At 47.6% G+C, this 12,411-nt stretch overlaps 1 protein-coding gene across 2 annotated transcripts in view; it reads left to right on the top strand.

Moving 5' to 3' along the window:
• The first annotated feature begins 743 nt into the window (after nucleotides 1-743).
• LOC139582684 (leucine-rich repeat and fibronectin type-III domain-containing protein 5-like) overlaps nucleotides 744-12,411 on the top strand; it is a 29,362-nt gene continuing 17,694 nt past the window's right edge. Inside the window, exon 1 of one of the 2 annotated variants that reach the window (XM_071412897.1) lies at nucleotides 744-1,492. The gene's annotated coding sequence lies outside the window, so the exon portion shown is untranslated. Of the gene's footprint in view, nucleotides 1,493-1,529; nucleotides 1,680-12,411 lie in introns of those variants that run through there. The other variant, XM_071412898.1, reaches the window with a different exon arrangement.

A 12,411-nucleotide genomic window follows, 5' to 3' on the forward strand; every position in this document is an offset into this window, starting at 1 on the left:
TGGACGTCGGGCCCTCATACCACCCTCATGGAGTCTGTTTCTGACCGTTTGAGCAGACACATGCACATTTGTGGCCTGCTGGAGGTCATTTTGCAGGGCTCTGGCAGTGCTCCTCCTTGCACAAAGGCGGAGGTAGCGGTCCTGCTGCTGGGTTGTTGCCCTCCTACGGCCTCCTCCACGTCTCCTGATGTACTGGCCTGTCTCCTGGTAGCGCCTCCATGCTCTGGACACTACGCTGACAGACACAGCAAACCTTCTTGCCACAGCTCGCATTGATGTGCCATCCTGGATGAGCTGCACTACCTGAGCCACTTGTGTGGGTTGTAGACTCCGTCTCATGCTACCACTAGAGTGAAAGCACCGCCAGCATTCAAAAGTGACCAAAACATCAGCCAGGAAGCATAGGAACTGAGAAGTGGTCTGTGGTCACCACCTGCAGAACCACTCCTTTATTGGGGGTGTCTTGCTAATTGCCTATAATTTCCACCTTTTGTCTATACCATTTGCACAACAGCATGTGAAATTTATTGTCAATCAGTGTTGCTTCCTAAGTGGACAGTTTGATTTCACAGAAGTGTGATTGACTTGGAGTTACATTGTGTTGTTTAAGTGTTCCCTTTATTTTTTTGAGCAGTGTATATATTTGCATACTATAGGAATACTGCATTGTCAGTTGAGTTCTGACTAAATTAATGAATCAGTAAACTACAGTTTTAAGATTGTGCTGGGAAGCACTGCATCTGTCTGGATAAATGCACAAATGGTCCCTAGTGCGGTGGGCACCCTCTATTACCATTCCAAGCACAGCACCTCTAGTCACCCGCGAAATGGAGCTGGCTCGGTGGCGGGGAAAGGTTGACAGTAGTCAACGACTTCTGTGACGTCCAGACCGGAGGACACATTGGATCTGGCGGGGTGTCCGTCTGAATTAGGTCGCGTTGAGCCAACATATCATCCGCGGACCTGCCGACAAAAAGCGATGCAAACATTTGGCTGCTGTAACGCGATCCTAATTCAGCACCCGCCGTCAGTAGACAGCGCCGAATAGATAGCTGCCTGTCTCTTCAAAGGCGTTTTCTCTGCTAAACGGTGCATGCGGGTGGAATGCGCAGAGTCAAGCCACTGTGTTGAAGCTGGAAAGCGGCACCATCAAAGCGACAGCGGGACCCTATTCACCTGCATTTTTTTTTTTTTTTTTAGATAGGCAACTTCCAGTGAGCATTTTCCAAGAAGATAAACTGGGGAAGGAAAGCGTTGGAATGTTGCTTTGTATGCTGGTCATGGATTTCTTGAAGGGCATCAGTGGTTTCGATGGCCATTGTCACAGACTATTGTAGGATCCATCGCAAATTTTTTGGTGTCCTGAGTCAAGGAACCCCCATTTACATTGCACATAATTCTGTCAAAATGCATTGGCGCTCATAACAGCATTTGGGGAAGAATGTACGCGGTACTACCCTGGATCGAACATAACTGATGTTCCGTCTTCAAGGTAAACTTTTACCTATATTTTATAGCCTACCATACATTAAACGTTAGCCTCTGCATCACATTGCTGTTGAACTCTTTTGGGGAATCGCATTTGAAGAAATTGCATGGGGAGCAGTGGTACAGTTTTTAGTGCAATGAGGCTCCCATCCCAATTGCCTCTCTCACGCCGGAGTAGGCTATGTGAAAACGTGAGTAATCTCCTAAATAGTATGGTTGAAAAGCTTTTTTTATTTTTTTATTTAACTAGGCAAGTCAGTTAAGAACTAATTCTTATTTACAATGACGGCCTACCCAGACGACGCTGTGCCAATTGTGCGCCGCCCTATGGGACTCCCAATCACGGCCGGATGTGATACAGCCTGGATTCGAACCAGGGACTGTAGGGCGCCTCTTGCACTGAGATGCAGAGCCTTAGACCGCTGCGGCACTCGGGAGCCCCATAACACTATAACACTGCAAGGTCAAAAATTCCCATCATATGATGAGAAAGGCGCGGTCAGATTAAATGTGTATTTATAGAACCCCATTGCTTGCATGTTGAGGTTTTTCTTTTCTTTTTCTAGGTGAAATTGAGAATCATGTAATGTACCCATTATCGTTTTGTCCACTTACAGATGCATGGTGGATCACATCAGATTGAATTAAGATATGAATTGACTGCGCTCGTGCTCGGCATGATATGAGTTCTTATCAGTCCAACCAAGATAACGTGCAGTGCTAAGAGAGAAGGAAATATGCCCACGCTTAATTAATGCCATAAACGTCCCTTACTAAAATGCAAATGAGGCATTTGTCATTCACATGTTATGTTGTTATATAGCATATAATAAATTAGCCTGGATTGACTAAAGTAGCCAAATTAATTAACGACTGGACAAGGTATAGGTTAGTCAAACAGATTTATGTTGATACAGGTCTCTGACATGTGAATATGTGACCCTAATGAGTTATAAACGTGTTTCTTATTTTTGTGTCTGTGTTGGATATCATCTATCTTATTATTCATGGGAGCCTGAGAGGCACCATTGTGACTGGCACACCATAACCCCTGAATGCCTAATTTCACTGATTCTGTTTTCTGACTGCCAGAAAGGCTACAACTTCATCTTTGATTACTTTCTATATTCAATATCACACATTAACAATATTCATCACCACATAGCCTTCCCATTGAAGACAATGCTTATGTCTTTCACAAGCATGATTCGTAGTCTAAAAAGTGAGAGATGTGCATAGAAAATAGTATAGTTCCTTCCACCACCAACCCATAAAAAGAGCTGTGGCTTGGGCTTAAGCAGAATGAGCACATCGACCAAACTTACATTGCCTACGCCACAGTAGCTTGCTGAAAGCACAACATATTCAATAGGAATTGGATGTATTTGCCAGGAGAAATAAGCATTCTCTCTAAAAAAACAAAAAACAACAGATGCATTTTTGAATCTTCAGGCCAAAGGGAAAAGGAAGGCTCACACCTCAATGAACAATTCAGAAAGCTCTGAAGGCAGTTCTATTGATACAGCGGGGCCTGTTCACTCAGCATGCTAAGATGCCCTTCTCCATGGTGAAACTGAACCAGCAACACCCCAGACCTCACAGCCCTTTGGGATCTCATCCACTAGAGAATGTAGCTGGCAGCTCATTACATCCAGGGTTAAGCTCACTTAAACCAGGTTACTTATCTTATATCAGTGGGAAGAAAATGGAAGGTATGAAGCATTATTTTATGCCTCCGTGTCTGACAGTGTGTGTGTGTGTGTGTGTGTGTGTGTGTGTGTGTGTGTGTGTGTGTGTGTGTGTGTGTGTGTGTGTGTAAGTGAGAGAGAAAGACCTATAAGATCAGTTTGATTCAGTCACCCCATTCCTTCAGCCACCCTAAATGTAATTCACTTTTCCCTCCAACGTTCAGAAATCAATAAAGTATGACCACAATGGCAAACAAAACACCAGCAGTTATCTATGAACAGGACCAGAGCCCTAAACTACGTACATGGTTTAAGGAGTTAGTGGGGTAACTTTGGTCAACTCTGAGTTCAACTCTGGATAACCGGTACCACGGAAGTGGCTCACCTTTTAGCCAGGTACATTTCTATGGCAACGAATCCTTCAGAACTAACCTGCTCCCGGGCTAACACAGGCTAACACAATGCTAACTCCATTTATCCTGAATGAAGTGGCTGAGCTGCGAGTTGAGAGCAGTGAGGTATAATAACAACTAGACACTGCCTCCAAGATGCCCGACCTTTGTTGTCAATGTAATCTTTTTTTATTTTTTTTATTTTTTTTACATTTTATTTTATTAACAACAAATCAATACAGAAATTACAATGTAATCTACTCACATTCGCATATGCTGTTTCGTGGTTGCTGCCATCTTTCTTACTGGGATTACTCCGCCTGCGCACTAGCCAACATGCCCCGGGACTTTGAAACGGATCCAGTGTTTTGCCTTCCACCCAATACAATGGATCTGATCCCAGCCGGCGACCCTGTGCGACGCCGAAAAAGGGGAAAACGAGGCGGTCGGTCTCGTGGTCAGGCTTCGGAGACGGGCACATCGCGCTCCACTCCCTAGCATACTACTCGCCAATGTCCAGTCTCTTGACAATAAGGTTGATGAAATCCGAGCACGGGTAGCATTCCAGAGAGACATCAGGGATTGCAACGTGCTCTGCTTCACGGAAACATGGCTAACTCAAGGGACGCTAACGGAGTCGGTGCAGCCAGCTGGTTTCTTCATGCATCGCGCCGACAGAAACAAACATCTTTCCGGTAAGAAGAGGGGCGGGGGGGTATGCCTTATGATTAACGAGAAGTGGTGTGATCATCATAACAACACACAGGAACTCAAGTCATTCTGTTCACCTGATCTAGAACTCCTCACAATCAAATGTCGACCGCATTATCTACCAAGGGAATTCTCTTCAATCATAATCACAGCCGTATATATTCCCCCCCAAGCAGACACATCGATGGCCCTGAACGAACTTTATCTGACTCTTTGTAAACTGGAAACCACACACCCTGAGGCTGCATTCATCGTAGCTGGGGATTTTAACAAGGCTAATCTAAAAACAAAACTCCCTAAATTCTATCAGCATATCGATTGTGCTACCAGGGCTGGAAAAACACTAGACCATTGTTATACTAATTTCCGCGACGCTTATAAGGCCCTCCCCCGCCCCCCTTTCGGAAAAGCTGACCACGACTCCATTTTGTTGATTCCAGCCTACAAACAGAAACTCAAACAACAAGCTCCCGCGCTCAGGTCTGTTCAACGCTGGTCCGACCAATCTGAATCCACGCTTCAAGACTGCTTCGATCACGCGGATTGGAATATGTTCCGCATCGCGTCCAACAACAATATTGACGAATATGCTGATTCGGTGAGCGAGTTCATTAGGAAGTGCATTGACGATGTCGTACCCACAGCAACGATAAAAACATTCCCAAACCAGAAACCGTGGATTGACGGCAGCATTCGCGTGAAACTGAAAGCGCGAACCACTGCTTTTAACCAGGGCAAGGTGACCGGAAGCATGACCGAATACAAACAGTGTAGCTATTCTCTCCGCAAGGCAATCAAACAGGCTAAGTCTCAGTACAGAGACAAAATCGAGTCGCAATTCAACAGCTCAGACACAAGAGGTATGTGGCAGGGTCTACAGTCAATCACGGATTACAAAAAGAAAACCAGCCCCGTCGCGGACCAGGATGTCTTGCTCCCAGACAGGCTAAACAACTTTTTTGCCCGCTTTGAGGACAATACAGTGCCACTGACACGGCCCCCTACCAAAACCTGCGGGCTCTCCTTCACTGCAGCCGAGGTGAGTAAAACATTTAAACGTGTTAACCCTCGCAAGGCTGCAGGCCCAGACGGCATTCCCAGCCGCGTCCTCAGAGCATGCGCAGACCAGCTGGCTGGTGTGTTTACGGACATATTCAATCAATCCTTATCCCAGTCTGCTGTTCCCACATGCTTCAAGAGGGCCACCATTGTTCCTGTTCCCAAGAAAGCTAAGGTAACTGAGCTAAACGACTACCGCCCCGTAGCACTCACTTCCGTCATCATGAAGTGCTTTGAGAGACTAGTCAAGGACCATATCACCTCCACCCTACCGGACACCCTAGACCCACTCCAATTTGCTTACCGACCCAATAGGTCCACAGACGACGCAATCGCAACCACACTGCACACTGCCCTAACCCATCTGGACAAGAGGAATACCCATGTGAGAATGCTGTTCATCGATTACAGCTCAGCATTTAACACCATAGTACCCTCCAAACTCGTCATCAAGCTCGAGACCCTGGGTCTCGACCCCGCCCTGTGCAACTGGGTCCTGGACTTCCTGACGGGCCGCCCCCAGGTGGTGAGGGTAGGTAACAACATCTCCACCCCGCTGATCCTCAACACTGGGGCCCCACAAGGGTGCGTTCTGAGCCCTCTCCTGTACTCCCTGTTCACCCACGACTGCGTGGCCATGCACGCCTCCAACTCAATCATCAAGTTTGCGGATGACACTACAGTGGTAGGCTTGATTACCAACAACGACGAGACGGCCTACAGGGAGGAGGTGAGGGCCCTCGGAGTGTGGTGTCAGGAAAATAACCTCACACTCAACGTCAACAAAACAAAGGAGATGATTGTGGACTTCAGGAAACAGCAGAGGGAGCACCCCCCTATCCACATCGACGGGTCAGTAGTGGAGAAGGTGGAAAGTTTTAAGTTCCTCGGTGTACACATCACGGACAAACTGAATTGGTCCACCCACACAGACAGCGTTGTGAAGAAGGCGCAGCAGCGCCTCTTCAACCTCAGGAGGCTGAAGAAATTCGGCTTGTCACCAAAAGCACTCACAAACTTCTACAGATGCACAATCGAGAGCATCCTGTCGGGCTGTATCACCGCCTGGTACGGCAACTGCTCCGCCCACAACCGTAAGGCTCTCCAGAGGGTAGTGAGGTCTGCAGAACGCATCACCAGGGGCAAACTACCTGCCCTCCAGGACACCTACACCACCCGATGTCACAGGAAGGCCATAAAGATCATCAAGGACAACAACCACCCAAGCCACTGCCTGTTCACCCCGCTATCATCCAGAAGGCGAGGTCAGTACAGGTGCATCAAAGCAGGGACCGAGAGACTGAAAAACAGCTTCTATCTCAAGGCCATCAGACTGTTAAACAGCCACCACTAACATTTAGCGGCCGCTGCCAACATACTGACTCAACTCCAGCCACTTTAAAAATGGGAATTGATGGAAATTATGTAAAAATGTACCACTAGCCACTTTAAACAATGCCACTTAATACAATGTTTACATACCCTACATTACCCATCTCATATGTATATACTGTACTCTATATCATCTACTGCATCTTGCCATCTTTATGTAATACATGTACCACTAGCCACTTTAAACTATGCCACTTTATGTTTACATACCCTACAGTACTCATCTCATATGTATATACCGTACTCTATACCATCTACTGCATCTGCCATGCCGTTCTGTACCACCACTCATTCATATATCTTTATGTACATATTCTTTATCCCTTTACACTTGTGTGTGTGTGTAAGGTAGTAGTTGTGGAATTGTTAGGTTAGATTACTGTTGGTTATTACTGCATTGTCGGAACTAGAAGCACAAGCATTTCGCTACACTCGCATTAACATCTGCTAACCATGTGTATGTGACTAATAAAATTTGATTTGATTTGATTTGATTTGGACTCTGACAGAGCACGTGGACAGCTAAACAAGCCAACCGGAACGTACCCTGGCTAGCTGGGGTCATGACATCAGAGCATGAATATCTTCAGTTGTGAGTGATGGGGGGAAAAAATCGGCCTCAGCGACAATAATTTGAATAATTCAATGCATGTTTGGTGTACAAAGGTGATGACTAAAGTGTCTTATTAGGAATGTTCAAATTTGACTTGTCTATGGGGCGGTCAATGGGAATTGTCTTTCTCGGCCGTGATTCAGATAAACTGCAGTACCGAAACAATACTGTAGGTGCTGTCAAAGCGTGCTTCCAGACCGGAACCCTGGCCCCTTGTTTGAGTACCAATGAAATCAGATCCCCTCCATCTGGCAAAGATTGCATTATCATCCTCTTCATTTGAGGAATAACTATCACATTAGACATTTATCAATTGGGAATGCATTTGAAACTTCACACACAGTAAAACTTGTTTGTGCCTTAATACAATTTTGTATTGATAGGAGTGAGGGAAAAAGGTGCTGGTGCATTGTGTGTGTGTGCACACCAAAGACGGCATTAACGATAAGTAATAAAGTAAAGACAACACTTCAAAAAGCCTATTTCACACCTAGTTGCTGAATTTGCAAGACAACTTCTCTCATTTTGATTTCGGCAACAAATACAAAAAACGTGGCACTGACTCGCTTGTTTCAATGAAGAGTTGTGTTCGACTATTTATGTGCGACCTGCACACGCAGTTACAAGACTGTTATAGTTAGCGTTAGGCGGACAAGCAATATCCACTGTCGTAGTACGGATAAAGCCTGAGCTGGAATGTGAAGCTAACTGAAGCTGGCTAACTTTAGAAAACCCTGAGTAGATCTAGCTTCAATCGTAGTATACCTCTCTGCAATAGTAGAATTGGAATCCAAAAGGTCAATAAAATACAATAGTACTGGCTCTATGCAGTATTGGGTTGTCTGAGAATGAACCTTTAAATACATGCCAGCCCAAAGTGTTGTTTTGGTGTTGCCATGGTATCAAGAATGTCACCCAAGAGCTGCCAACCTTAATCGTGTTGGCATTAAGGTTGGCAGACACACTGATATAAATTGCTATTTCAACAAACACACAGTCTCTGTTTCACAAACCCGTAGGCACACACACACTCTCACTCGCTCTGTCTCTCATTCACTCACTCACGCACGCACGCACGCACGCACGCACGCACGCACGCACGCACGCACGCACGCACACACACACACACACACACACACACACACACACACACACACACACACACACACACACACACACACACACACACACACACATACACACACACACACACACACTTGATGATGTGTTCAGGTCTGACCTACTTAAACCATTTAAACCCAACCTGACAGTTTAATTAAGGAATGTTTTTAATCAAACTATCTAATGTGTTGAACAATTCCCTCCAGGTCAACAAATCGGAAAGTGTTTACATCAGCATAAGGGTATTTGGAATGCTACCATGCCCTTAATCTGTTTCTCCTTGTGAAATATGAAACAACAAGTACAAAAGGGAAAATAAATCAACATAAATATAGGTTGTATTTATAATGGTGTTTGTTCTTCACTGGTTGCCCTTTTCTTGTGGCAACAGGTCACAAATCTTGCTGCTGAGATTGCACACTGTGGTATTTCACCCAATAGATATGGGAGTTTATAAATATTTTATTTATTTTCAAATTCTTTGTGGGTCTGTGTAATCTGAGGCCTGTGTGTCTCTAATATGGTTTTACATTTGGCAGGAGGTTAGGAAGTGCAGCTCAGTTTCCACCTCATTTTGTGGGCAGTGTGCACATAGCCTGTCTTCTCTTGAGTGCCAGGTCTGCCTTCAGCGGCCTTTCTCAATAGCAAGGCTATGCATTTTTGTAAATTCTTTCCAATGTGTCAAATAATTATATTTTTGTTTTCTCATGATTTGGTTGGGTCTAATTGTATTGCTGTCCTGTGGCTCTGTGGGGTCTGTTTGTGTTTCCGGACAGAGCCCCAGGACCAGCTTGCTTAGGCGGCTTTTCTCCAGATTCTTTTCACTGTAGGTGATGGCTTTGTTATGGAAGGTTTAGGAATCGCTTCCTTGTAGGTAATTGTAGAATTTAAAGGCTATTTTCTGGATTTTGATAATTAGCGGGTATCGGCCTAATTCTGTTTTGCATGCATTATTTGGTGTTTTACATTGTACACAAAGGATATTTTGCAGAATTCTGCATATAGAGTCTCAATTTGGTGTTTGTCCCATTTTGTGAATTCTTGGTATGTGAGTGGACCCCAGACCTCACAACCATAAAGGGCAATTTTTTATTTTTTGCCAGATCCTAATTGGTATGTTACATTTCTGTTCCTTTTGATGACATTGAAAGCCCTTCTATCCTTGTCGTTCAGATCGTTCACAGCTTTGTGGAAGTTACATGTGGCGCTGATGTTTAGGCCGAGGTTTGTATAGTTTTTTTGTGTGCTCTAGGGCAACTTCTTAGGTCGCAGGATGGGGCTTGGGCGGGTGTAATAGTGGGGGTTGGGCCTGTTGCTCTGCTCACGGCCTGGGCATATGTCCTGCCGCAGGGGTGGGGGGCATGGGGTGGGCAGAAGAGACATAGGTCTGATATGGGGGGGCTATATTGGGTGTGGCCAGGGTTTGCTTGGGGTGTGGCTGGTGATGCTGTGGTTTGGGTGTAGTTCCTCTTGGTGTGGATTCTCTCGTTGCAGGTTGTCACGCCCTGGCCATAGAGAGGCTTTTATTCTCTATTTTGGTTAGGCCAGGGTGTGACTATTGTGGGCATTCTAGTTTCTTTATTTCTATGTTTTCTGTTTCTATGTTTTGGCCGGGTATGGTTCTCAATCAGGGACAGCTGTCTATCGCTGTCTCTGATTGGGAATCATACTTAGGCAGCCTGTTTTTCCACCTTAGTTGTGGGTAGTTGTCTGTGTTAGTGGCCTGTATAGCCATAGTCAGCTTCACGTTCGTTTTGTTGTTTCTTGTTTTTGTTGGCGACATTCATAAATAAAAAGAAATGTACGCTAACCACGCTGCACCTTGGTCCGGTCATTTCCACCCTGACGACGTTCGTGACAGAACTACCCACCACAAACGGACCAAGCAGCGTGGTAAGGAGGAATGGACATGGGAGGACATCCTGAATGGGAAAGGATCCTGGACGTGGGAGGAGATCCTGGCGGGAAAGGATTGCCTGCCCTGGGAGCAGGTGAAGCAGCGAGGAAAGCGGAGGCAGCGAGAAAAAGGGCCCAGGATTCCACAGGGTCACGGCTGGCACAAAAGACCGGGAGGCCACTCCCCAAAAAGTTTTTGGGGAGGCACACGGGGAGTGTGGCAGAGTCAGGATTCAGACCTGAGCCAACTCCTCGTGCTTACCGTAAGGAGCGTGGTACTGGTCAGGCACTGTGTTATGCGGTGGAGGGAACGGTGGCTCCATTGCGCGTTCACAGCCCGGTGCGCTACATTCCAGCTCCCCGCATCGGCCGGCTAGAGTGGGCATCCAGCCAGGACGGATGGTGCCGGCTCAGCACATCTGGCCGCCAGTGCGTCTCTACGGCCCAGGATATCCTGCGCCGGCTCTACGCACTGTGTCTCCGGTGCATCTGCACAGCCCAGTGCATCCTGTGCCAGCGCCCCGCCTTTGCCGGGCGAAGGTAACCATCCAGCCAGGACGGGTTGTGCAGGCTCTACGCTTGAGACCTCCAGTGCGCCTCCACGGCCCAGTGTATCCGGTGCCTACTCCAAGAACGAAGGCTCCAGTGATGATCCACGGCACGAAGCATCCAGTGATGATCCACGGCACGAAGCCTCCAGTGATGATCCACGGCACGAAGCCTCCAGTGGTGATCCACGGCACGAAGCCTCCAGTGATGATCTATGGCACGAAGCCTCCAGTGATGATCCATGGCACGAAGCCTCCAGTGATGATTCATGGCACGAAGCCTCCAGTGATGGTCCATGGCCGGAGCCTGCAATAAGGATCCATGGCACGAAGCCTCCAGTATTGATCCGCTGTCCGGAGCCTGCAGCGACGGTCTCCAGTCCGGAGCCTCCAGCGACGGTCCCCAGTCCGGAGCCTCCAGCGACGGCCTCCAGTCCGGAGCCTCCAGCGACGGTCCCCAGTCCGGAGCCTCCAGCGACGGTCCCCAGTCCGGAGCCGCCAGCGAGGGTCCCCAGTCCGGGGCCTGCAGCGAGGGTCCCCAGTCAGGGGCCTGCAGCGAGGGTCCCCAGTCCTGGGCCTGCAGCGAGGGTCCCCAGTCCGGGGCCTGCAGCGAGGGTCCCCAGTCCGTGGCCTACAACGAGGGCCCCCAGTCCAGAGGCGCCACCAAAGTGGGGGGAGCCAGAGGTGGAGTGGGGTCTGCGTCCCGCACCGGAGCCGCCCCGAAGTAGATGCCCACCCGGACCCTCCCCTATAGAGTCAGGTTTTGCGGCCGGAGTCCGCACCTTTGGGTGGGGTGGGGGGTACTGTCACGCCCTGGCCATAGAGAGGCTTTTATTCTCTATTTTGGTTAGGCCAGGGTGTGACTAGGGTGGGCATTCTAGTTTCTTTATTTCTATGTTTTCTGTTTCTATGTTTTGGCCGGGTATGGTTCTCAATCAGGGACAGCTGTCTATCGCTGTCTCTGATTGGGAATCATACTTAGGCAGCCTGTTTTTCCACCTTAGTTGTGGGTAGTTGTCTGTGTTAGTGGCCTGTATAGCCCTAGTAAGCTTCACGTTCGTTTTGTTGTTTCTTGTTTTTGTTGGCGACATTCATAAATAAAAATAAATGTACCACGCTGCACCTTGGTCCGGTTATTTCCACCCTGACGACGTTCGTGACACAGGTTCTTCGGGAGGGGGTCTTGCAGTTCTGGGAGGGTGTCTCGCTGGTGTGGGAGGGGTGTCCGTTGCGCTGTTGCTCCTGTGTGAGGTGCTGGGTCTACGGTTAAAGGTGACGTCCTTCAGGGTCCTTGCAAAGTTGGGATTGCTGCCTTGTAGAGATGGACCTGGTCATAAAGGCTATTCAAGTCCATGGTGGAGTGGTGGACCAGGTATACATTAGGTTTTGAGGCACAGTCTCATGAAATGCTTGTATTCACCTGCTGTATGGGGGCAGGGTGAAAGTATTTTCGTGGTAGCAGGGTGGAGATATACCCTGACGAAGACAGCTTGTCTATCGAA

Source organism: Salvelinus alpinus, chromosome 8, assembly GCF_045679555.1.
Source record: "Salvelinus alpinus chromosome 8, SLU_Salpinus.1, whole genome shotgun sequence".
In the NCBI taxonomy this organism is placed as follows: domain Eukaryota; kingdom Metazoa; phylum Chordata; class Actinopteri; order Salmoniformes; family Salmonidae; genus Salvelinus; species Salvelinus alpinus.